At 47.9% G+C, this 25,490-nt stretch overlaps 1 long non-coding RNA gene across 1 annotated transcript; it reads left to right on the top strand.

Moving 5' to 3' along the window:
- The first annotated feature begins 17,671 nt into the window (after window positions 1–17,671).
- On the top strand, window positions 17,672–24,524 carry LOC115319481. The gene is made up of 3 exons (XR_005717098.3): window positions 17,672–17,727; window positions 22,606–22,816; window positions 24,206–24,524. It is a non-coding gene; the product is annotated as an uncharacterized LOC115319481 (long non-coding RNA).
- Window positions 24,525–25,490: the final 966 nt, after the last annotated feature.

Below are 25,490 nucleotides of genomic sequence, written 5' to 3'. Positions count from 1 at the left end.
CCTTCTTTCATGTGCCCAGCGCAGAATATTGTTCGGCGATTGTAGTAGTACACCTCACTCCTGCACCTGCTTCCTTCTCTTGCAGGAAGCGTGATCGTACGCAGAAATCGATTTGAGGATTCATCTGCATGCATCACGATAACTTACTTTTGGAGGGTTAAATGTTTATCAAGCTGTCTGTGGGCTTGTTTACAAACTCAGTGTCCAGTTCTTTAGACAAAATTAAGACCCTAATAATAATTCGAATACACTTTGCCTATTCACTATTTTGGGAAAAATTATCAGCCTTTTCACTTTTATTTAGATGGAAGTCTTTAACACAGACAAACTACCAAAGCAATGTTATCGGAATCCAACGCTTCAAACCAAATCCGTTTTTAAAGAGTATATCACACCGTAAAAGCTTTTATGTACAAATTCCCGGTCAATCAATTAATAGTACACACCGTGTGAGGATTAATAATTGCGCAAAAATATAAACTCTCAATAAGCAGCCGCGTGAGTAATTTGAAGAATTACATCTGTTTTCCGCTCCGAATAATGTTTACGGGTCCTATTACGATTGCCGAAAGAGTAGAAGCTTCGTAGTCGCAGCCGATGTTTCGCAAGAAATTTTTGTGCTTCCATGATGGCTTCCACGCTCACTCTCAGACATCTGAAGTGTCTACTTTGCCACAAAGCACACGGAAGAGCCAATCACTGCAATCCGCGGATATAGGTCGGAGAATCACGAGGCCGAAAATATATTTAGAACAAAAACAGCCTGTGCTGCCGCACTGAGCAGGACGTTCCATGTGCCTACGTCATGGTCAGTGACACCGCGCACACTGTTTTAAGGTCTAAACCAATGGCTATTCAAGAGTGCTATTTTGAGATGTAGACGATTTGTTTCTTGAGAGTGTTAGGCGGACACATGATTTTTTTTTTATTTCAAATTCTTCATCCGTCCCCTATAGACGCTTTACACACGCACCAAATTACAGCCGCCATTGCTGACCTTCTCTTGTCTTACCGAGATGCCGAGCAACTGAAACGGTAGTTGACGATCCTCCACAAAGGCCGATGCTTTAGAAAAGGACACAGTTGAATTTAATATGGCAATAACCTGGCCTGTTATGGTAATGATGAAGTGAAACAAACGGAATAAGAGGAAACAAAAACTGAAGGTCAGTTATGGCGGCGTCCACGCACAGCTGCTGCAAAGCGTCTATAACCTTCATGCTTCTAAATGACTGCCGTGGCGTCTGAATTGGTTACGATACGCCTAAAAAAATATCGTCTGCGTTTGATAGAATTTAAAAATGTTAACCTTAATGCCTTAAATTTTCGGAAGACTCCTGTGGCCCAGCGGTTCGGAAGGAAAATTTTAAGGCAACACAGGTTGGAATATTAACATTCGGCAAGATTTGCGATAATCAACTAGGATTCTTTGTCAGATAAAGCTCTTGCATTGACTGGATTGAAGAAACGCTGAACGGTCATAAAATCGCAAGGAAGGGCGATCGCTTAAAAAAAAGAATGTTAATTTTTAAACTGATCTTTGCCACGTAAATCTGCCTTTAGGAGCTTCAGATGAAATAGGGTTTGTACCCAAACAGGACTAAAACGATATAAGGCAATCACGTAGCCAGGGACCCCCCCCCCCCCCCCCCCCCTGCGAAATCTTTCATTTTGCTGGGGCCCCCTCTCCCCCTCCCCCTCATACAGTATTTTGTCATGGGCGCCCCCCCCCCCCCCCCCCTCCCCGAAACAAACTCCTGTCTACGTGCCGGATATAAGATATACAACTTTCAGATTCCAGAAAACACGGGTAACGTGATTAAAACATACATACTGTAGTTATCTATTTTAGCATAAGACGACATTTTTAGTTGCCTTTGCGTGTTTCTTCGGTTACCGTTTTTTGCGAGGGCCTAAAAGCGCTTCAGTATGAGTAAAAATATATGAGAACGCCGAAGAGCATGGGTTGAAAAGAAGGTTGAAAAATAGAAGCAAAAGCAATTCCTCCCTACTGGTTAATAAACACATAAATTGGAGTTCAGTTTCAGCCAAGAGCCTACCTCTTGGCTGCCGTCCAATCCCCTCCTCACACCCCTTCCCTCCTTCTCAACTCTTTTCTCGTCGGCAGCTTGTCACGCTCCTCCAAATTCAGACCAAGACCGCCCTCACCCCTTACCTGCTACAGCGGTTCCGTCAGCACAGCAGCAGCCACCGCGAAAAGGGCAGTTGTGCTGCTACCACCAACCTTCCTGGTGCGTGCGCATTGTGTCATAAAAACGCTGATCTGGAGCACCTGCTCTGGGACTGCCCGCTACACTCGGAGCCCCGAACCCGCACCTTGGCTAGCATCCCAGCAGAGTTTCAGGCCTACATCGATCGCTGCGTGCCTGGGCCTGCCCGGACCCCTCCTTCCCCAAAGTGACCGCTATCGAACTCTGGCGATCGCTGCTCGCGTACATCCAGGACCCTGCAGCTCCCCCTGTCGGCACGCGGCTTCAAGGCATTCAGCTCTCCACCCCTGACCCCAGGCAAAACACCAGGCCTGAACCTACCGTACATCTATCCTCTGACGCCGTCTCACCAACAGGGCCAACAGAGAAGAATGGAAGCCCCCTGTCCCCCGCTTTTGTACCCTAAACCCTTTCACCGCAGCATTTCTTAATGCAAAAAAGTGAAATGAACGTTCCTACCTACCTACCTTTTTAAAGATAGGAAGCAAGACACTGAGAGGAAGCAAGGCACAGACAGGAACGTGTAGTCGGGTTCGCATGCATCGGCGACACAGTCACAAAATTATGACAAATACTCCTATGGAGAGGCATCTATACAGGATATACACTCTCTAAAATGGCTTGCCACTTATTTTTCCCGACGAAGACCCAATTATTTAACATATACAAACAACAATAGGATCCCTGAGAATGCAAAGAAAAAATGAAAATACAATTTAGTTTCAAAAAGGCGACTTACTCATGTACCATATGTCTTATTAAACGTGCGGATCACTGTTTTTGAGAACTTGACTACATGGGATTTTAGTTTTGGAATTTTAATAGGACATTCATAGACTCGAAGAAGACAACAAATATTACTGCATGTCCATCCTAAGCTTGTAAAGAGAGGCATATGTACTGCCTGACACTAGGTGACATGGAAGGTTTTGTTCTCTCCGCGCGCAAATTACACAAATGGTGCTCCAGCACACACGAGGTAATTGGCTGGTGTGCAATATTTGTCGTCAGATGCCCAGACTGAGCAAAACTAGATTATCTGGTGTCTGATGATCTGTATCCTGACGACCTCACCACCCCGACCCTGAACGACACGACGGTATACTGAGCCCAAGTTCGTCTGCTTTTTGCAAAGGGGTTGCGATGAAGTCAAAACGCCCTATTAGCTGACTGAAACAAAATAGTGGGTAGAATTCAAGGCGCGCATCGAGGTGTACCCACTATCTTTTTAATGAAATCCAATCAGAGCTCGGCGTGGTTCTAATGTCTCCGCCACTCCTCTGCAAAAAGCAGACGACTTGCTCTTCGCATAACGAAATGATTGCGTTCTCCCAACGATGAGAGCAAACACACCGCTCAAAAAAGCACGCGCCCCATTAGGCCTGCCATTAGGACTGCAGAGTTCAGGATCTCCTAGCAGGGTTCCGGTGAGCGTTGCGCGGCGGAGACGGTCCAGAAGAACTCTCTCATATCATCAGGAGAGGGAAAAAAAGGAGATGTTGACAAGTACCTGTTATGCGAAATTAGAGCGCAGCTCTTAAAGAAATCGAGGGGAGAGTACGTAGGGGAGGGTATGCCCCTCCTCCTCCTCCATACCCTCCCCTCCTCCCGCAGTTTCCCCGTTAAATTTAGCTGAAAAATAGACGGCACGTGACCTCAACACCAATTCAGCTTCCTGGCTAAATTTAACGGGGAAAATGGCATCAGATGACTTGGTGTCACGTCACCTGTGAAAGAACTCAGTTTCTCCGCTAGATTTAGTGGGAAAATTGACGTCACATGACCTTAACACCAATTCAATTCTGCGATATATTTAGCGGGGAATGGAATTGGGGTTGAGGTCACGTGATGTCAATTTTCCGCAAAATCTGGCGGAGAAACTGAATTTGTCCGCCAAATCTAGCAAGAAACTGAATTTCCCCACTAACTCTAGCATAGAAGTTGAATTTGTCCGCTAAATCTAGCGGAGCAACTGAATTTTCCTGCTTAATTTAGCGGGGAATTGAACTGGTGTTGACGTCATGTGACGTCAATTAATTTAATTGCTTAATTAATTAATTTAGCGCGGTTACGCCACACCAACGCTGCTTAATTTAGCGCGGTTACGCCACACCAACGCCGCGAAACCCAGAAACGGGCGCCTAGAAGCTGCGCTCTAAAACGGATTGTTAAGCGAATATTTTGGGGGGGGGGCCCGACCCTGCACAGGGAGCGCGCTTCACAGCGTGCTTCGGAGGAACAGCGCCAGCTGCCGAATTTTATTGGGCGAATATGTAATCCTCTTCAACTGACCAATAATATGCCATATCTTTTAAATATGAACTCATGAAACACAAAATATGCCGATAGCGGGTAAGTCGATGTGAAAGTCGCAAAGCTGCACCCACAACGAGCTATGTACAATTCAGTGTCCATCCCTAGCCTCTAGACTGCATCACCAGTGGGCGAGAAATCAGGGTCAAGGGTACACCCCAGTATGCCACTCCTACTGAACCAATGAAGCATGGCGCGTGTTGCTTGCGTACACTCGGGAAGGAGGAGCACCGAGCAGCGTGTTTATGATATAGGACAAAAAAACTAGACAAAGAAGGGCTAAAGTGTACGGTGCAACGTGCATACATATCAAGAAAAGCCATCCATTACAGACAAGGGTCATCAAGGTCATTCCGTAGTCGTTGCAACCTTTAGATGCCTCTATTTACAGACCGAACGGATGGCAACATTGTTCATAAAAAGCTGCAATATCGTTACTAGCAGTTATATTAGTATATCTCGCATTGGAGTCGTATAGCGATATACTCTCGCATAAACGACATTGATAAACGTATGCAGGCACCCTGAAAACTCTCAGAAAATTTTTAGGGAGAGCTAATCTCAGCAATCTGAAAATGACCAGGCAAAACTATGTTTACACGTAAAAAAAAAACAAACGTCTGCCCTGTGACACTGAGCATGACGGGAGCACGTGAAATGCAGTGCTCAATTGTTACAGCACAGAGGCTTTTCAGCTCTGAGCATTATCTTAGCCTCGTCATTCACCGACCTCCTACCGACGATTACAGCACATGACTCTCCCGAGCGATTTTCCGGAAAATAAAACGCTCCAGAATTCTTTTTCTAGAATGCAGAGAATTTCTTAGGTTCAAAATGTTCCATTTTAAGCCAAGCTCCTGACACTGACCTCGGAAACGACAAGCATGCATTAAAAGTATACGTTCCTGCAAATGAAGACCATCCTCTTACATGTCCAACAGATGATTTAAGTCAATCATTTTGTAATCAGTCTAAAGATTATGCAAAATGATAAGATACGTGACATGCCACTCCGTTCCACGCAAATACAAGTTTTCGTTTTATGTTTAAGGTTGTTTTCATTGTTGTTGTTTTGTTGCTGCTGTTTTTTTTTTTTAAGTTGATGCCGTAGTGGTCTGTGCCAAAGGGCCAATAAATGAAAATGTTTAGCATTCAGTATGATCAAGTAATTCCTCACCTTTTTTAGCATTTAAGTTTCTCATGAGCAGCTTCAAGGGTAGGGTGTCGAACAGAAACTTGATGCGAATCATGGAAAGCTACTAAATCCAGCCACGTTAGAATGGTATGAGGCACGCGCAGCATTTTACGGCATTCCTAGAGATTGCTCAATTTTTTCATGTTTTCGGTTTCTTATCGGAGCGCAACTCCGCGCCATCAATCCCGCTCCCCCTGGCGAAGACACGCAACATGTGCGTGCACAGCGACGCATCGCACGTAAACGTCCGTCTTCACACTGGCACCGACGTACAAAAAGTCAAACCTCACGTGGCTCTCCGGGCGCTTTCTTTTTTAGCCTCCTCGACCTGCGATCCGTGGCGGCACACGTGAGTTGCGCGGTTTGGCCACAGGGGGCGGAACTGCTAGCGCGGAGATATGAACTCCGATATAAAACCTTAACTAAAAAAACGCGCCCAAATTTAGCTTCTTTTTTTTTTTTTGTGGAAAGCCGTAAATCGTTGGGTGTGCCTTATGTCATTCTAATATGGGTGGATTTAGGAGTTTTCAACGATTCGCATCAAGATTCTAGTGGAAACCATACCTTTAAAATTAATAAGTGGAATTTTTACTCTTGGAAAATAGCTACTACCCAATTGTACTGAACGCTAATCATTCTCTTTAATGAACCCTTTGGCACAAATCACTGCGGCACCAACCTTTTCTTTTTGCTGTGCTATGCGTAGTTTGCGCAGGACCAATTTGGTCCGAGTTTTCGAAAATACCCTGTATACAAGATTTTTATTTTTATTTATTTATTTTATTCATTTATTTAGTACCGATATCGCACGGTGGGCGTTACAGAAGAGGGGGGCGGAAATAATTATGCAAAAACCGAACATATAGCGAACAAGCAACACAAATAACAAATCATACGGGAGAAACATGCCGATATATACTACAATAATACGAGAACACGATCAACAGCAAGCGCAGGTCGAACGAAGTAAACCGTTAAAACAGACTACAATAACATGATTTCATAAAAAAAAAAAGGATTGAACGTCAGGAAGCTCTACCAGTGAGTCGGGCAGAATCTTCTAGTCATTAATTGTTCGGGGAATACTTAATATATTAGAAAGTCAGTACGTGTGAAAAATTCTCGAACTTTTTTTTATTGCAACCTTGAACAGAAATTTAAGGAGGGACCAATAGATATCTTGAGATTTACCCATCCCGATGATACCGTAATATAGATTATGCGTAAACTTGAGACGGAGGCACTTCCGTTCTTGTTGTAAAGGCTTCCATCCGAGCTGGAGCCTTAACCAAAAAAGATACATTATCGCGAAAATTATAGTTATTTAGCACATAACTCGCAGCCTGATTCTGAATTTTTTCGATTTGGTTCTTACATGTTTGCGTGTGCGGGTACCAAGTGATACAGGCATAGTCCAGAATTGGGAGATCACTATGCGTATAAGGATTCCTAGGATACTCCATTCAAAATTTGGAATTATATAATTTGTGAAAAGTGAAACTTCAAGCTAGCTTTACCATTTATTTAGCATTCAACCTTAAGGTTTTATTTTTTTTTTCCAATTCACATAGCCCGGAATAGACTAACATTCTAAAACCAAAAAAGAGTTTTCAAGCATCACTACACTACACTCACACGAAATGTCCGGAATACAAACGTTAATATTTTTTGGCGATGCAATGTGTATCGTGGCAACGCACATTTGTTAGCTGAATAAAGTTTGTTTCTTCGGACGGATGCCTACTCAACCCTGGGCCGCATGATGCCATGCTTTCTCCACACATCGACGATATCGGTGTGGGGCAGCTTCTGCAAGATCTTCTCTTCCATCCTGGCGTTCATTTCGGAAGTAAAGAACGTCTTCCAGCCACCAACGACGCCATTCCGTATAGGACTGCCGGTCCCCGGGCGACGCTGGCATGCTTTGTGCAAATTTCTCAGTCCCTCGGGAACGTCTTCGCGCGTGATCGGTTCCCCAAAAAAGTCTTTAAAGTTTTTGTCGGCGTACTGCTTCATGCGTTTTATGCTGCTGAGTTCCACCACCTTCTCTAGTACGCCTTCATTTTGAAGCAGCATTGTGTGGTATTCGTTTCCCATAAACTTGGCGATTTCAAGAACGTAATATCTAGGGTCACGCTTCATGTCTTCGTAGTGAAGGAAAAGAACATTGGGTTCCTGGCTGTGAGCGTACCAGGAAGTAACGTGCTCGAAGTAGTCACCGAAACTGTTTTTTCCGCTCATGAATATCTCGAAGAAGTTTTCGAATTGCCCATGTTCGTATTCGTAGCCGGCCATAGTGTGAGTGTGAAGAAAAAATGAAACGCAAACGTCCTTCGGGTCTGCAAACGTAAATGTACTTGGCCCTGGAGTCCCACGGCGTGAGGCGGTGGGGCAGGTGGGTCACAATGAGTCCAGGGAGCGTCATGGCCTCGATGACCTTGGCTCCTACCATTTCGAGCGTAGGGTTTCTCAGAAGAATGTCTAGGGCACAGGAGGGTGGCACTCCCTTGGTAAAGATCAGGTAAACGATGTGGCTGGCCCAAAAGGTACCGCACTTTGGAAATGTGACCAAGAACAGGTCGTTGGAGCGAGGACGGTACTTAATGGCGCTTCGGACCAGTTCCGGCTTGAAGTTTGCGCTCATCACGAAGCCATCTACTTCCGTGTATGCTGGACCAGTGGGGATTATTTTCTGAGTCTCCATCAATACGTATCTCTTTTTAGGACCTTGTCGGCGACTTTTCACTGAACTCGTGTGAGGTGAACGGTTAGCTCAGATATCCGTAGACCGGTGTCTTTTTCCTAAAAAAAAATACATAAAAAAACAAGTTATCATTTCCGCAGCTCCGAAGAGCACAATCATCGCAATTAAAATGAATACATAGGAGAAATACCCGTCGTGGAGTTAGCCTCATGAACATGACCACGTTCGACCTTAGAGTGTATGAATATGCGAGCATAAAAAGATGGTACAGCACAGCACGGTGATGCGCGAGCAGCTGTCTGATGCAGACACTTTTACATGTCATTATTCTAAAGGGCGTTCAACTGTGAACATATGAAGTTGCGCTACAAAAGCTTTTGTGACCATCTGCACAAACACATTGCGATTTTAGCATAAAAAGGAAACCAGGGCGATGAGCGATCATGCATTTTGCGTCAATCACAGCAAATCGCAACACAGTCGTTTGAAATAATTCGGCAAGCTCATGGTGATGAAGCAGTAGGTCGTGCGAGCTGTTCTGAGAGACAATTGCGAATTTCATGAACGAAATTACAACTATGGAATAAGAAGAGCAGTACGGCGACCTTTCCTGGCCTCTCTGTGCCTTTCACTGCTATTCTGTCATTATTGAAGAACGAGTGCTACACAAAACACCTCTCACGGCTGACTCGCTGCTCTGGCATTACCGCACGCTATTATCTTCTTTCCTTCGGAGTCTCTCCGTATAAACTCTAGGCCTTCATGCGCCAGCTTTCTTTTTTACTCTTCCACATTTCCGTGCCAAGTAGCCGGCCGCGGATAATGTTTTGGTCAATCTTTTTAAACATTTTTCCCAATAATAAGACAAGCAGCTTCCGCCACACCTGGTCATGACTCACGACTTCCGCAGTGTTAATAGTAAGCTAATAGTAAGCTAATGTAAGTTAATAGTAATGTTGTGACCGTGGGCGTCCGAGTGCGACCACATGGTCGCCAGGCAGAAGGAACACAACCACCCCGTGTGACAGCTCGTCGAAAAGTGCCTTTAATCGTAAATGAACAACCGGAAGAAGCTTCGCTTCCGGTAAGCCCGCAGCACAACACATGTGGTGCCATCTATTGCCAGATGTCCTCACTACATCTCCCCTTCCAGCTCGAGGGAGCTTTATCTCGTGCTTTCACTAGTTCAGTCTTTGAGGAGGCTTGACTTGCCGCCCCGAACGTGTGACGCGTATACCCGGTGGGGGAGACTGCCGTGTAAACTGGGCACCACCGCTGAATCGCCTGTTGGTCTTTCGGCAACAGGAACTGGCCCTTCTGAAGTTGCAGGCTGGGTGCAAACAAAGTCGCTTGGCTGGCTGGGAGTACTGGGCGTAAACGGCACCAAGTGGCGACGGTTGCGCTGGACAACACCCCTAGGCGTCTCGACCACGTAGGAGCGCGGCCGCTTGGCCGGGCTCAACACCCTAGCAGCACATGGTATATCTTGTACCCACACCTCTTCCCCTGCTTCCAGAGGGCGCAGTGAATGGGCGGCGTGACGCCTGTTGAAGTCCTGGCGTTGATGGCTCTTCACGCTCTGGTCCCTGCTCTTGACGAGCTTTGGCGACGGCCACTTCGGCATCAGCGATGCAGGTAACCCTGGCAGCCTGGTCCGGAGACGACGACCCATGAGCAGCTCCGAAGGGCTGTAGCCGGTCACTCCGGGTGTGTCCCGGTACACCAGTAACGCCATGTGCGGATCCTCTGCCTTCACGAAGAGCTCCTTCAGTGTTCGAACCATGCGCTCTGCCTCGCCATTCACTTGCGGGTACCTCGGACTGCTCGTACGGTGGGCGAACCCATACAAGGCTGCGAAAGAGGCGAATTCCGTTGATGAAAACTGCGGACCGTTATCAGAGACCACAGTCTCCGGAATCCCAAAGCGGGCAAAGGAACTCTTCATAGCCGCGATGACGGAGCTTGATGTTGTGGTCACAAGACTGACCACCTCGGGGAAACAGGAATAGTAGTCAACCATGACCACATAGTTGCGTCCTTGCAGCTCAAAGAGGTCAACCCCGATACGTTGCCAGGGGCGATCGGGTGTAGGAGTCCCGAGAAGCGGCTCGCAGCGCTGAATTCTTGTTTGGGCACAACGCTCACACGTGCCCACCAGTTGCTCCAGCTCGCTGTTCAAGGTTGGCCACCACACTGAGTCGCGAGCCCTTGCCTTGCATCTTCCCACGCCTTGGTGGCCCTCGTGGAGTAATGTTAGCATCTCCTTCTGAAGAGTCTGGGGAACCACGATGCGACAGTCCTTCAGCAACAGGCCCTCGAAGGCTGTGATGTTGCCTCGCTCCTTCCAGAAAGCCCTAAGATGAACTGGAACGTTGGACACCTTCTTGGGCCACCCATCCTTGCAGAATCTGAGTAGGCCGGCACAGACTCCATCCTCTGCTTGGTGCTGGCGAAGGCGATCGAGGCGAGTGGATGCAAGACTTTCGATGTTCTTGAGCAGTGTCCCAACGAAGAGCTCGACGGTGTCTACTTTGTTGTCGGCAGCCTGTACAGGAGCTCGGGAAAGGGTGTCTGCTGTCGGCAGGAGCTTCCCCGGTACATAGAGAACGTTGTACTGGTAGGCCATAAGCCGCATCCTCAGGCGCTGAATGCGAGGAGGCATAGTGTCCAGTTCTGCAGATCCCAACAGAGTGACGAGGGGTCGATGATCTGTTTCGACATCAAACCTGATGCCACGGACGAACTGGTCGAATCTTTCAACGGCCCATGTGACGGCCAGAGCCTTTTTCTCCGTCTGGCTATACCGGGTTTCCGTCGGTGTAAGAGATCGCGAAGCGTAGGCAACGGCACGACGCTCTCCCGATGGTTGGTCCTGTAGCAGAACGGCTCCCAGTCCATACGAACTTGCATCAGCCGACACTATGGTATGGTACGAAGGGTCGTACTTGGCCATGCAGACCTTGGAGCTCAACATGCCCTTAAGACGATCAAAGGCAGACTGCCGACTGGGCCCCCAACACCAGGCACTGTTCTTTTGGAGAAGAGCACGAATCGGCGTAGTCACGTCGGACAGGTGAGGAAGAAAACGGCCTATGTGATTAGCCATGCCGAGAAGTCTCCTGACACCACTGACGTCCGCTGGGGCCTCCAAGTTGACCAGAGCCTGGACCTTGTCTGGATCGGGGCTGATACCATCTGCACTGACTGACTCCCAAGAACCTAACAGTGGACGCTGAAAAGACGCACTTGGCTCTGTTCAGTTTCACTCCGGCACTGCTGAGGCGACCCAATACTGTTGCAAGACGCCGGTCATGTTCCTCTTGGGTGCGTCCGAAAACCAAAATGTCGTCGATCATGTGGACGACTCCGTCGAGACCCTCCAGGATCCTCCCCATTTGACGTTGGAAATACTCCGGAGCGGAGCAAATTCCAAAAGGAAGGCGACAGAAGCAGTATCTGCCGAACGGGGTAATGAAGGTCGTGAGGAGTTGGCTTTCGGCAGATAGCTTGATCTGGTGAAAACTGGCTGTAGCGTCGAGCTTGGAAAAGATCCGTGCAGGACCCAGACGTCCCAGGATGTGCTCCACCGATGGGAGGACGTGACGCTCCCGCTGGACCACCTGGTTAAGGCGTGTGAGATCGACACAGATCCGGTAACCTCCAGAGGACTTGGGGACGACAACGATACCAGAACACCAGTCCGTCGGATCGTCGACTTTGCGGATCCCACCGTCAGCTTCTAGCTTATCCAGTTCTTCGCGGACAATGTTATGAAGGGGAATCGGAATGCGGCGAGGAACGCTGAGGGAGAACGGCTGTGCTCCTGGCTGGAGTCGAATCACATACTCGTCCTTCAGCTCACCCAACCCTTCGAAGATGTCGCTGTGAAGAGGGCTCTGCTGGTTGAGACTGGAGAGGGCGTCAACGAACTTCACCACACCCAGCTTCTGGATGGCAGGAAACCCCAAAAGAGGCGGGTCTTGCGACGGCAGAACGTAAACCCGCTCCACTACCGACTTGCCTTTCCAAGTCAATGTGGCTTGGAAGGTACCGAGAACTGTCAATGGGTGATTGCCCGGTCCAGTGAGTTGCCCTTCAGGCTCTTGGAGACTGCGAGGTGCTCCGGGAAACGTGCTTGGCACCACCGTGACTTCGGCTCCGGAGTCCACTTTGAAGTCGACGTCGTACCCGTTGACGGCGACCTTGACAAACTTCGCTCGGCCCGGGGTCGAAACGGCATGTAGATGAACAGTGCTCAAACTTCGTTTCCGCTTCTCGCAGGCATCTTCGAAGTGACCCAGGCGTCGACAGTAGTGACACTTGGCTTGTCTAGCCGGGCACTCGTTACGGGAGTGCGCTTGACGGCCGCAGAATCTGCAGTTCTTGCTGCCTTCTCTCGGCGACGACGCCGAGTCTCGCTTGGGAGACGTCTTGGGGGCCGGTTTCCTTCCTTTCTTCACACGTGCTTCATCCAGCTTGAGCTGCTCCGGTGCGACGGCAGCTGTCTCGTCCCGAAAAACGGTCGCCCGCGCCTTGACGGCGTCTTCGTGGATGCGTGCTTGTAGCCGGGCCTCGGCCATGGTGAGGGTCGGACAGCGGCAGAGCTTGTCAGAGAGTCTCGAGTCGAGAAGTCCTACGACGAAGCGGTCTCTAACGAGCCTGTCCTCGACCTCTGTGGACGGATAGTTGCACTTGCGGACGAGTGCTCGAAGGGCCGTGTAAAAACTGTCGACGGTTTCCCCTCGTTCCTGGACCCGCCGGTGAAAAAGCACGCTCTCGTACACTCCGTTCGGTGGATGTACGAAGTGCGCCTTGAACTTGTCTGTTACCGCAGCGAAGGACCGCCATTCCTCTGCGGTGAGGCCTAACGTCTCAAGAACACGCCGCGCCTCTTCGGATCCCATAGTGTACAGTAACGTCCGCACCTGAACTTCGTCCGACGCTTGGTAGAGGCCTGACGCAAAGCTGAAGTCTTCGAATCGTAGAAACCATTGCGGCCACTTGTCGGGGTTTGCGAAGTCGAATTTGGGCGGTGGAACCAAGCTCGGGAGTGAGACGAAGGGGGCGGTGGCGGCGGCAGCTTCCGTTGTTCTCTCCTGCGACATGACTTGGAACGCAGCGACGGTGACGAGAAGACGGAAAGCGTAGCAGCGTGCGACGCAGAGACGACGAGAGGCATGGCTAGCTGTGAGCATAGCTGCAGCGAGGAGGACTTCAGACCGGGAGGCCGGCCACTTCTGACACCATGTTGTGACCGTGGGCGTCCGAGTGCGACCACATGGTCGCCAGGCAGAAGGAACACAACCACCCCGCGTGACAGCTCGTCAAAAAGTGCCTTTAATCGTAAATGAACAACCGGAAGAAGCTTCGCTTCCGGTAAGCCCGCAGCACAACACATGTGGTGCCATCTATTGCCAGATGTCCTCACTACAGGTGCAGGCGAGCTGGTGAGTGTTAACCATGTTGAATAAACCTGAAACTGGGGCAGAAGTAAACACATAATCCGAAGGAACAGAAAAGGGCAGGACGACGTCTCAAATTGAGACGTCGTCCTATCCTTTTTTGTTTTTTCGACTTATGTGTTCATTTCTGCCCGTCTCAGGTTTATTCAACACGATTCCGCAGAGTGTCAACTTCTGTTTACCAAAGCTTCAGATGGTTTCGCATGATGATGAACGCCGAGCATCTGCTATGCGCCGTTACTAAGAGTTAGTGAAGGATAGGAATTACAAATTCCCAGAAATTCATTATATCACGCCAGGGACTAAAAACATCACTTATCCGCCGCCATGAAGTGTGTCTTCCCAAGTTCACGGGAGAGTTTTATTTAGCCTACCATGAGCTCCTGGAGACGGTATGTGCTTGAACTACGCTCGGACAGATTAGAGACGCTTAGTTTCTAATCTGTCACTCATCCTCCTATCCTCCTGAGAGCGAAACTCATCCTCCTCAGAGCGAAACTAGCTGCCGCACATTGGACATCCTTTGAATTATTGTTTGTCGTCCAGCTTGCTTTCAAAATCCTCGGAACTTTTTATGGTCGCATTGTGTTTTGGAAAAATTTAAGTTCAGGCGTTGGTAAGGCGATGCGCGACAAGGGGGGGGGGGGGGGGGGGGGGGGGGCAAAAATGTAAAAACTGCTGGCGGTCCGCTGACTGAGCACAGTTAAAAAACTGCTAGCAAGGCAGCTTATGCCCCGGAGCCCACACCTTGAATGTATAGCTCGTTTCTACTAGTACTTCGAAAGTTGGAAAGATGGACAAATCACTTAAATATGGACCAAGGAGCAAAGATATTGGCCTTGAGGGGTTGTTTCCAAATGACAAAAACTTTTTTTTTATGTTAAAGCGCCCTTTAGAAGTTTGTTTTTAAGGCTAATTCTCGTTTTCTGGAAACTTATTTTCATATTTCTTTTAGGAAGCTTTTAAGACAAGCCTTTATTCTTGTCAATATGACATATTGAAGTTTTTAAATGAAACACAAATACCCCGGTTGGAAGTGCTGAGCATTCATCCACTAACCGGTTCACCGTTGTACCGCTTCGCAGCTTTAGTGGATGTCACCCGCAGCTGTCTGTAGCGCACAGGCGTTGTCGCATCTCATTATATAGGGAGTACAGACCGACGTACCTTGAGCGTCCTTTCCCCTGTACTTCACTTTAAACTCTTTCCTTTTGGACGCCTCTCCCTTTGTCGCTTCTGTCATCACATTTCGATACCCCTGAGCAGAGAGTCTGTGGAGCCATCCGTCCTTCGCTGCTTTAGCAGATGCCTTCGTTGCCCTAGTGCGTCCGTTGCGCCCAAGAAATGGTGATCATAAATGTTGTTTGATGAACTTTTGAAAAAGGTATAGTCTCCACTGAGCAACGCAATCGTCCAACAAGAAGGCAATATCAATAAACTCGTCTACAAATTTTTTTTAAAGATTTTTCTTATTGATTGCCGACGAGAGGAGCGCTGAAGGGGCACTAGATGGCCATGTGGTTTTCAAGCGACGAGCTTGCACAAACCGACGGAACTGGATTTTTTTAGTCATGCCCTGACGTGCCGTACAGGCTCACTTGCACTCTTAAAAAAAAGAGTCGCTATGACTCTCTTTGGGGGTATTGGCGCGCCGCAGAATCGACTCCAGTTTGTAGAGTCCCTCGACTCTTTTTTTAAAGAGAGTCGCCACGACTCCCTGTGGTGGGTCTTTGCGCGCTACAGATTTAACTCCTACACGACTCCAGTTTGTAGTCACTTGACTCTTATTTAAAGAGTCCCACGACTCTTATCCCACTGGAGTCATGGTAGTGTATGGGCGACTCCAGGTGACGTAGTCAACTGCGACTCTTTAACGACTCTTATCCAACGGAGAAAAAGAGTCACACGACTCCTTCCTGGTAATCCCCGTGACTCTGTAACAAGAGTTGTCAGGACCCTCCTTTTATGAAGAGTCCCCCGACTCCTATCGCAAAAGAGCCATGGGAGTGAGTGAGCGACTCTCCGAAAGGTAGTCAGTGCTGACTCTCACTTTGTCTGGAGTATAGCAGCCCTAGTCAAGTTTCAGTTGGTTGAACAAAGGGAGGCATTGTGATCGTTAGGAGACTTCTTGCCTCCCGCGAGGTTCAACTTGAATTTCCCTAAAACAGGGGTAGTAACATCAACTGTGTAAAAGTGTAGAAGTTGAAATGAAAACTTCGATTCCACCTAAAAGAAGCAGTAACATCAATTGTCTGCAAGTGTAAACGTCGAAATGCAGAACTGATATCTTACAATTTCCTGTAATGAAACATGGAAAAATGAACGATGATGGTCTTAACGATGCTGAACTGAGTGCTGCTCTAAAATTTATCATGAAACATAACAGAAGCTTTCAGGACAACATTGTTTTGTTACATTGGAATTTGCACACAACAACAAAAAAAAAGAGTAAAAATTTTTTTTTAATCGGCAGCTTAACTTTCTATTAGTTTGATTATACTTATCATTTACAATAGGTTGTATATCTTTTTTATCACGTGTCTAGACTATTGGCAAGAGATGGTGTGAACGAGCATGTTCTGTTGCTTCATGCCTGCTTTGAGTGGACAGGTGGGTGGCAATAAATTGCAGGAATCTTCAAATTTAACAATAAAGATAGCTGTTTTCTCTCAGCTCATATCACTGCCATTTGTGCAAATGCAACTTCATGAGTCCTACCATGGAGGTACTGCAAAACAAGCCATAAGTATTTAAAACAATTACTTTATTAGAAACTAATGTGATACATATTGGCTCAAAAGCCTGTTTCGGCTTATAACAGGGGTTTTATCACAATAATTAAACAAATAACATCATAAAAAATAATACTAATACACAAAACTGGTATAACTATTAGACAACGAAAATAAATTACAATGACAAGTTCTGTAAAGGCTTGCTTTGCCTGCTTGGTGTTGAGGATTAAAGGGGCCCTCCGGAGCGTTCTGCGATGGTCTATATATGGCGGTAACTCAATCTATGGGTCCTAAGGATCCTAAAAATCGTAAAATTACAGTCATGCGCGGCGGATTTCCCTATTAAAATTGCTATCAAAGTCCCCGGCACGCCCCCCTTTCTGAGATGACCCCGGAAAACGGGAGGGGCATCTCTTTACGCATCAGCCAATGGCAATCGAAGGATTCCAGTGTCACTGCGCGTCACCGACCGCCGACCCGCGGAGGAATCTCTCCAACGCGCGGACCGTCGTCAAGGGGCCCGGACCAAAGTTGCCCGGACTTTGTGCTCAGCATTCGTCGTTCGTCGCATCCCACGGTCGCGCTATGGACCTTTCGGACCTAACGTCTCTAGAGCTCGAAATCCTGGAACGGACAGCTGACATGGGTGCCATATCCTACGATTCGACCCCGATGCGCGACGTCGACGAACGCAGCGCCGCGGGCACCGACTGTGGCAACGACGAACGGCCGCGCCGCGGTGAAGCGAGTCCGCAAGAGCTGGAAGACGCACCCGACGATGGAACCGGGCGGCTTGGGAACACGGACTGGTACGTGGTGCGCTCCATTATACCCCGCTTTAATGGGTAATTGATGCGTGTTTTCTGCGAAGGTGTCTATGTGGTTCCTGCGCGCCGATGGAGACCGTCGTCGAGTGCGTCTGCTGCCGCGAATACCCGGCCGTCGCACGGAAGCAGCAGGGCCGGCAGGGCTGCGTAACGGGCCACCCGGACTTCGAGGCCCTGTGCCTCAACCCTGAGGTGTTGAGGTTGGCCTACCTCAACATGCGGCACTACGGGCAGCAAGGGATGGGCGCAAGTGCCAGCGAGTGAGTACGATGTCATGCTTTGCGCGTGAGCAAACTCACCATGTCTCGGTGAGGACCGTGCCCTCGGCAACTACGTTCACTGTCCGATTCACAGCGTACATACGTACTTGTAATAACTTGTTGTTAGGCTAGATGAACGTTTAGCACCATCCTGGGAAGCGGTCGATGAATTGTTTGTGTTGCCGATAGTGAAATTAATCATAACCCCCACTGTCCAGGCGCAATATAGCGCTCCAGGGAGGCTTTCAAGAGACTAAATGAGAAGCAGCCTGCCTAGTTACCACCCAGTCATTTGTTCAATACAGAAACACGGACACTTCCAACTGCTGTCCCACTATAAACTACACATATTCTTATATGTTCTAAACGAACTGTTCTGACGAGACCGCCCTTTTCGAGCGTTACACTTCTTCCCGTTAGGCCAGATCATGGAGAGCTATTTTTCCTTGCATTTACGGTTATCAGTTTAGATATGTCATTTTCTTGCTCTGTTTAGATGCAATGTTATGCAACAATAGCACTATGAAATATATGACAGTCACATGGCCTCGTCTCTAGTCGAGACGGCCTCGTCTCGTCGAGAGCAATAGAAGGCGACACCTTGGATGTACATATGCTTTGGCGTTGTCCCCATGCCCAATGCTCCCTTACCTCCCTCTTTTTCACCCTTCTCGACCCTCTGACTAGGCAGGCTGGCTCACCCCCCCCCCCCCCCCCCCCAGCTTCAACTCGTTGATACACTACTGCTCCTACTGGTACAGCATGTCCATGCTGTACCGGGTGAGCACTGGTGGCCCCAATCAAGCACCGGACTATGGTGTAACTAATAAAGGTTCCCTCTCTCTCTCTTTCTCTGTCTCTCAAGAGAGCAGTGGATATCCCACACGTTTGGCTTTGGCGCAAACGACAAAGATAACGCAGTCCGTGTCAGAAACCCAAGTCTGGCTTGCAGCTTGCTCAAATGGTGTCTCTGAACAGAGCCGAATTAGCGCCTGAAGCCCCTCTACAAGCTCGCAGAGAGCAGGTGGCCGCAAAGGCTTGAAAGTCCTACTTTGTCAACGAGAGGCGAAGATTAACTCACTCCCGAGATTGTATTCGTCTCATGCAGTTTCCTTGCTTTTCTGTCTTAGCATAACTCAACAAAGGGTGAAAGCTACTGCCCTTGTGGGCCAGTCTGAGCGACGGAGCTAAGCACGTGCCAAAATTCCACAGGAGGAGTACTTGAAGACATTACGTTGTCACATGCATTGTTCTTACACGCCCCGATTGGCTTGCTGATGCCGTAGCTTTTGCATTTTCCCAAGTTCGGAAAAACGAAGAATTACTGTTTCCAGATTCTTTCCTGCTAGCTTCATGGACTGGACCAGCACTATGCTACAGAACAACACTTTTGAAGCAACAAATAAATAAGCACGAAGTTATCATATTGACGCAGTAATTCGCAACCGTGTTGGGGAAGGATGCTCCAGTCACTTTGTTTCTCAGAGCTAAGAGTTCAGAAAACTGCATACACCTACTTTATCTTGCATGCACCAATGCCTTGTTGCTATCTTAAAAATGAGCTTAGCTATGCCAGCTAAGTTGATGCTGGGCAATCTTTTTGAGAAGAAACAAACACCAACTGCTTCAAGTGCACTGTCAACGTCGACAGTACAGTTGGCACCTTCAGCTCAGACATCCTCGTTTTTTTACCTGGTCTAGTCTCTGCGTGTGACCTTCAAGCCCATCAAAACAGGGGCCGATATCAAAATGACGTAAATCAAAATGTAAAGGCCAAACATTGAAACGTCGAAAAATAAAATGCCGAACAGCAAAACGCCGAAAGGTGAGAATGCGTACATATCTGATCGCCATATTTGGTACGGTATTGGCGGATGCTAGCTGCACCAGTGTGTTGGAATCATGGAAGTGTCTTCTGCAAAATTAGGAGCATGAAAAATGTGCAAGCTGCGCTCGAAAACGATATCGAGGCAGAAATCAGATTAGAACCTCGCCATCTACCACACAAGAAGCAAAGCATGCGAGAAGAGAGCCTGACAGCCGCTTTGGGCAACTGGGACAAGCTCAACATCCTTAGCTTTCTTTGGGAAATACACACAAACTATTAGATCATATTCAACAAACAAAGAATTCCTCTGGCAGAACAAATGTTTCTTCCACTTTCTCAATCTAGAACCCTGTAGGTTCGTGTTGAACATAATATTTTGGAATTGTTTGGTCTCTGGTACCGGGTGATTCGGCTAATAGAGATTTCGGCGGTTTGTTCTTTCAGCATTTCGATAATGCATCCTTTCAATTTTTGGGTGTCCCAAGCGAGTGCAATGTTCTCTGGTCAAAACAATCAAAAACTTGAGAACGATGACATAGGCACAGATTGCTGTTGAGTCCATGGATGCCACTACGTCTTTCCTCTAGAAGGCAAGTGGAGACTTATATTCCAACCCTATCGGCAAAAGTCATATTCTTTACTCCAGTATCCAAATTGTCAGAAGGGGCTTTAGACGGTGTTTGCATGCTTTTTGGTCAAGAAACTACACAAAAAGGCAGTCATTGAAGGCTCATTGCTCTGGTTCGTGCACCGTTTACAATGCAATGGCAATGCGAACTAGAAACCTTCCATTCGCCCAGCGATGCAAAGTATCCCCCCTCCCCCCCCCCACACACACACACCAGCAATGTAAAACACCCCCCTGAAACAAATTTCTGGCTATGCCACTGCAGGCCATGCACTCAAAAAAAAATTTCCTCCTTCCCATACTATAATTGTCAAGGCAGTGCAGCCATATGGGGGGCGTACCATACTGATTTACGATTTATTTTTCCGCAGATATTGTCCACTTAGGGGTCGGTAGGTGTGTCGACCTCCTCAACGTAGTCCCCCTGGAGACGAACGCACTGGTTCTAGTAGTGTGGCAGCCTTTCCGTTCCGAGACCACTCTTTGGGAGTGCTTCGCACCCACGCCTGGACAGCCGCTTCGAGTTCACCAGTGTCCATGAAATAGGGTCCTCATAGGTGGTTTTTTTCATGGTGCTGAATGGCTGATGGTCACTGCGGGCTAGGTTGAGGGAGTACGGTGAATGTAGGGATGGGCATTGTCATGCTGCAAGAGCGTACCTGCCGCCCCTTTCCCTGGCAGCTTCTTGTGAATCGCGCAATCACCTGAGGGTAGCCACATACGGGGCGATGTTGATGGTGGTGGCCGGTTACATGCAGTCAATGAGCATAATGCCCTCCGTATTCAGAAAGCCACGCGAGGATGTCTTTGCGGACATTGATGACTCGGAGGCATCTGTCCAGGCGTGGCTGAGACACACTTATAAACAGTGCAGGAATGTGATTGCTGCGCCAATTGCGCCAAACTGCACCAAGGGGCTAACTTTGCTACATCCTGCTACATTTCACCGAAATATGGCTAATCCGTGCCAAGCCTGCGCCAAAGAAGCAATTTTGGTCGCCTTTCATAAACGAAACGAAACTGAGAACCGTAATTGAGCATGCGTAAGCTAGGTCGCACAAGACGCCACCCGACACAAAGTACCCTGTATTAATCGTCTATTTGGTCTTGCATGATTTTTCCCCACGTCTCGCGTTTCGTGCACTCGTCGTCTCAGGAATCTCGTCTCGCGTCTTTTTTTTTTTTTAGCGGTAGACACGGGCGTGTGTGGACTCTCAGACGTTAGTGTATCGGGTGCCAAACATGCCGTCATGCTGTGAGACAAAACCACGTTTTTGCGCGGCGGGAGTTACTTTTTGAGCTGAAGCGCTCGCGCGACGTCGTGTGTTGCCGTCCCCACGTCGCTGCAGATATGGCGCTTACTAAACTGAAACGCATCGACATTCCTGCTCTTGTTTAAATCATACGCTGCTATAAAAATCCCTCTCTAACTCAATGACTGCTTGGCAAAGTTTTGATTACTTAGGTTTTTCCTGGTGGGCTTTCTTTCGAGAGGGACCCCGGTACGTGAAAAATCTGCCGCAAAAGAAAGTTGGTGAAGAGAAGTGAGCTAAAGCAAAGAAGGCAATGTCTGCACGCTGAACCCGCACAGCGTGCTTGTTTGTCTCGAGTTCAGTCGTTGCACGAAGCGCTCCAAGAACTTTTTTGACCTTGATTCGCAGTGTCTTGCATCGATACGCTCAGGTTCTTTTTTTCTGTGTGTTTAGCCTGTACCTCGCCTGCCGGCCTGGCAAGCACAAGTCGCTGGACTGTTTATTGTCGTATGCTGGACAGTTACATTTTGCATACTATTTTGGGAACCATGCAGTTGGCGACGGAGCGCGGAGTGGCATGGTTTCGGTTTCGGTCGAACAGCCGTTGTCTCCGCCCGCGCGACGAAGCACGTGTAACTGCAAGCCTGCCGAAGTTGCCCTTACGTGCATGTGAACATCATTGCAACAAAGGCACCAGCCGGGACGCTTGCAATGCGTTGTTTTACGTTTGCTTACTTTTTTTATAAAAATCTGCCACGTCAAGAATTTTGGCGGTGCCAGAAGAGTCCATGTGCGTATGGCAGCTGCCTAATTTGCTGTGCCAAGAGCTGCACAATAGTTTGTGCTCACTTGATTGTCACAAGGGGGGACGCCACAACAGCCACACTTGCATCTGCTCGTTTTCTCTGTCGTAACTTTGCCGGCATCTGACAGCATGACACTTTGGCTCCCGTAACATATTTTGTTGCCACTTTGGGACGGCTTTTGGTCCATGGGAGGTATATAGGGCAGTAAACACCCCAGTCAGAGACATGTCAAGGCGTCCTGCCCTCCAATCCTTCCTAGCTTCGATCCCTTAATCCCCTGATCTAGTTGAAAAGCCAAAATCTCAAGGTGGGGTGATAATTATTGGGTGTCTGGGTCTTGATTTACACTATTTTTGGATGCAGATACCAGACACCCTGAAGCCGGTGGATGATCATCTCGACATGTTCCTTGTGGTGCCAGCAACACTTGCACCGCTGGTGTGGCATTCTTTGCACGCTATGCTGGGATAGTTTTTTAGGAGTGCCATGTCTGGACAGCTTATTCAGAAGCAGGCTGTCGTCGTCGAGATCCATGCTTTTTTTTTTAACGGATGATGTTGCAGTGCCCACATGGGTGAGTATGACAGAAAGGATTCGAGATTGGAATAGGTCACCAAACAGTATCGCATCATTTTTCGTTAAAATATTTTTCTAACAACACTATTCATTGAAATAAACACTGAAATTCAAAGTTTCTCGTGCAAGAATGGGGAGGCCTGGGGGTGCTCATATGTATCCCCACTACTCTGATGATAGTAGTGTCACCTCTAAATCAACACAGCATAATGGAAGACATATCGCAGTCTAAAACGGGAAAAAATGTTGATATATGTGTCTTGCAGATGCGTATATGACCAAATAGCAAATGATTGCGGTGCCCTGAGCCCTAAGGTATTCAGGACCAATAAACACATGGGGGTGGTAGCAGCTGTCATGGCAAATGGAAGCTGTCAGAATGACATGTTCGGATATTGACACGGATTGTGTCGGAGAGACATGAAATCACAACTGCTGGAGCCACTCCAGTATTGCATGAGCACTTCAGCTCGTATGTTTACACCAAAACTGTTCTGTGCGAGCTTCATAGAACACTCATGGCCAGGCTGCTATTCTCAAATCCCTAATCACCAGTACCAATGCCAAGCTTCGGCAGTGCCAGCAGCACTTTAGACAATGTTAAATTGGGACGTTCTCTGATGAGTTCACATTCCCTGGCACTTGTGTGCAGGAAGCCTTTGCAGTAGGTGTGTGCGAATATTGGTTCAAATTGAATAGTATGTTTGCCATAACCTTTGCGCTGCAAAGGGAAGCCGATGCAACCGGCTCTTTTTGCGCTGTTGATGCTAGAAACGACAGTGCACTATTTGATTCAAACCAATATTTGCACACCACTGCTTTACAGGCTTACGAATTGCACTGTTTTGTCCCAAATTAAACAACATCATATGGGGAGCTTTCCACTGTTCTGAATGAATGGCTCCCATTCCCTCTGGCCAGTGCACATAATTTTCATGTGTCCTTCCCAAAACACAGCGATGCAATATTCGTCACCAACACCAATGACAGATATTATCTACAATTGTGAACTGGGACCCTGTGAACTTATTTTATGTATCATGACCACGCAACAGATATTCCTTCCTTGTTAATTCCGGTGTATAACTGGTTGTTGTGTCGATTGGAGTTGGAGGTGCGTTAGGAGAACCAAGGCCTATAGTTTTTTTTTTTTTTTAAACTCTGGAGCATTTAGAATGAATCTACAGCAGTTCACTTCAATTTGGCTTCCATGTCTAGCCCATCCGACATGGACTGCCAAATAGGGATTCTGCTATGTGATAGCTGGAGTGGACGTAACAGAAAAGCAGAGTATGATTACATGCCTAGAGAAATGAAAACAAGTGTAGAATTTGCCAACAGAGTGATAGGCTTTGCTTCTTACATCCAATCTCTGTCATTGTTCCAGGCACTACAGATTTGCAGCCTACAGGCAGTGTGCCCTGTGGCTGTGGAGCCGCTTGGGAAAGAAGAATAGGCGGCCCCTGCCATCCTGTGTGGTCAAGACAATTAGGGGCAGGTACCCTGCTGACGTGTATGCGGGCTACAAGGATGCAGAATAAATTGCGTTGACCTAGAGACCACGCAACCCCCTTCCCTTGTCTCTTCACCCTCCCTGCATGTGTGTGAAGTCGCTCGTAGCCATGAACGGAATCCTCTAAATCACGTGACCTATTATCTACGATATCACGTGACCATAACTATGATCACATGATCGTAGTCAAACCAAAGCCAGTGCACCTACGTCACATTCAGTCACACGACGAAGCCGCCTCGGTGGCTCCGAGGCGAGAGTGCCGGCCTACGGATCCCCATGTGGCGGGTTCGAATCCCGGCCGAGGTGCCTGCAATCTGATGGAGGTATATTGCGGAGAAGGCAGCTTGGTAATCGAGCTTTCGATTGCACGTCAAAAGATCCCCAGGTGGTCGAAATTAATCCTCGGTCCTCCGCTGGGGCGTGCCAGATGCCCGTCGTTGGTTTGGCACGTAAAACCCCCAAATTTGATTTGAGTCGCACGACCGGATTGCTTCATTTTCCTCCTAGAATCCAAAGGCTGTCATCAAAACTACTAGGGCGTGAGAAGTGCTCATTTGGAACACTAACCTAAGCAGTAAAATTTGGCACCCACTAATACCATTTTAAAGTAAAGATAGAAAAAGCACCGATGTCATGTTCGCACTAACAGTGTTGTGCAGTGTACTTCTACTTTCTTCTGGATCTGTTCTTTCAAATGGAAAAACTGCATATAACATGGAAAAATCTGACTGCATGAAGCTACAAGATGCTTCCCTACATCAGCCGTCTGAGCGTGCCGGTGCGATGAGGCGAAGAAAGGCGAATTGCGATTGCTGCAGTTTTCAGAGGGACGTGGTCGATTGTTCCGAGGGTCTGGATGACGACGTGGCTAACATGACAAACAAATGACGTTCTGCTTGGGTGACTATAGTCCACTTCAATGCAGCGAACGACGGAGAGGAGGTCGCCTCCTCTCCAGCATTCGCTCTACTAAAGTGGAAAGAGGTGGGAGGAGCTTCCACTTCGTTCTTGACCTGTCACCGACTATAGGCATGCTGTAAATTGTATTACTTTTTTTATTTAGAATTCATTGCCAACCTACATTTCATTACTGTACTCTCAACATGTGCTCTAGTATAGACTTTTCCAGTCCAAGCCTTCTGCGAAATCCTTTTTT

This window comes from Ixodes scapularis, unplaced genomic scaffold, assembly GCF_016920785.2.
Source record: "Ixodes scapularis isolate PalLabHiFi unplaced genomic scaffold, ASM1692078v2 PGA_scaffold4__175_contigs__length_147842914, whole genome shotgun sequence".
In the NCBI taxonomy this organism is placed as follows: Eukaryota; Metazoa; Arthropoda; class Arachnida; order Ixodida; family Ixodidae; genus Ixodes; species Ixodes scapularis.
The sequence above is the reverse complement of the archived record's forward strand: the minus strand, read 5'-3'. Positions and strand labels throughout refer to the sequence as shown.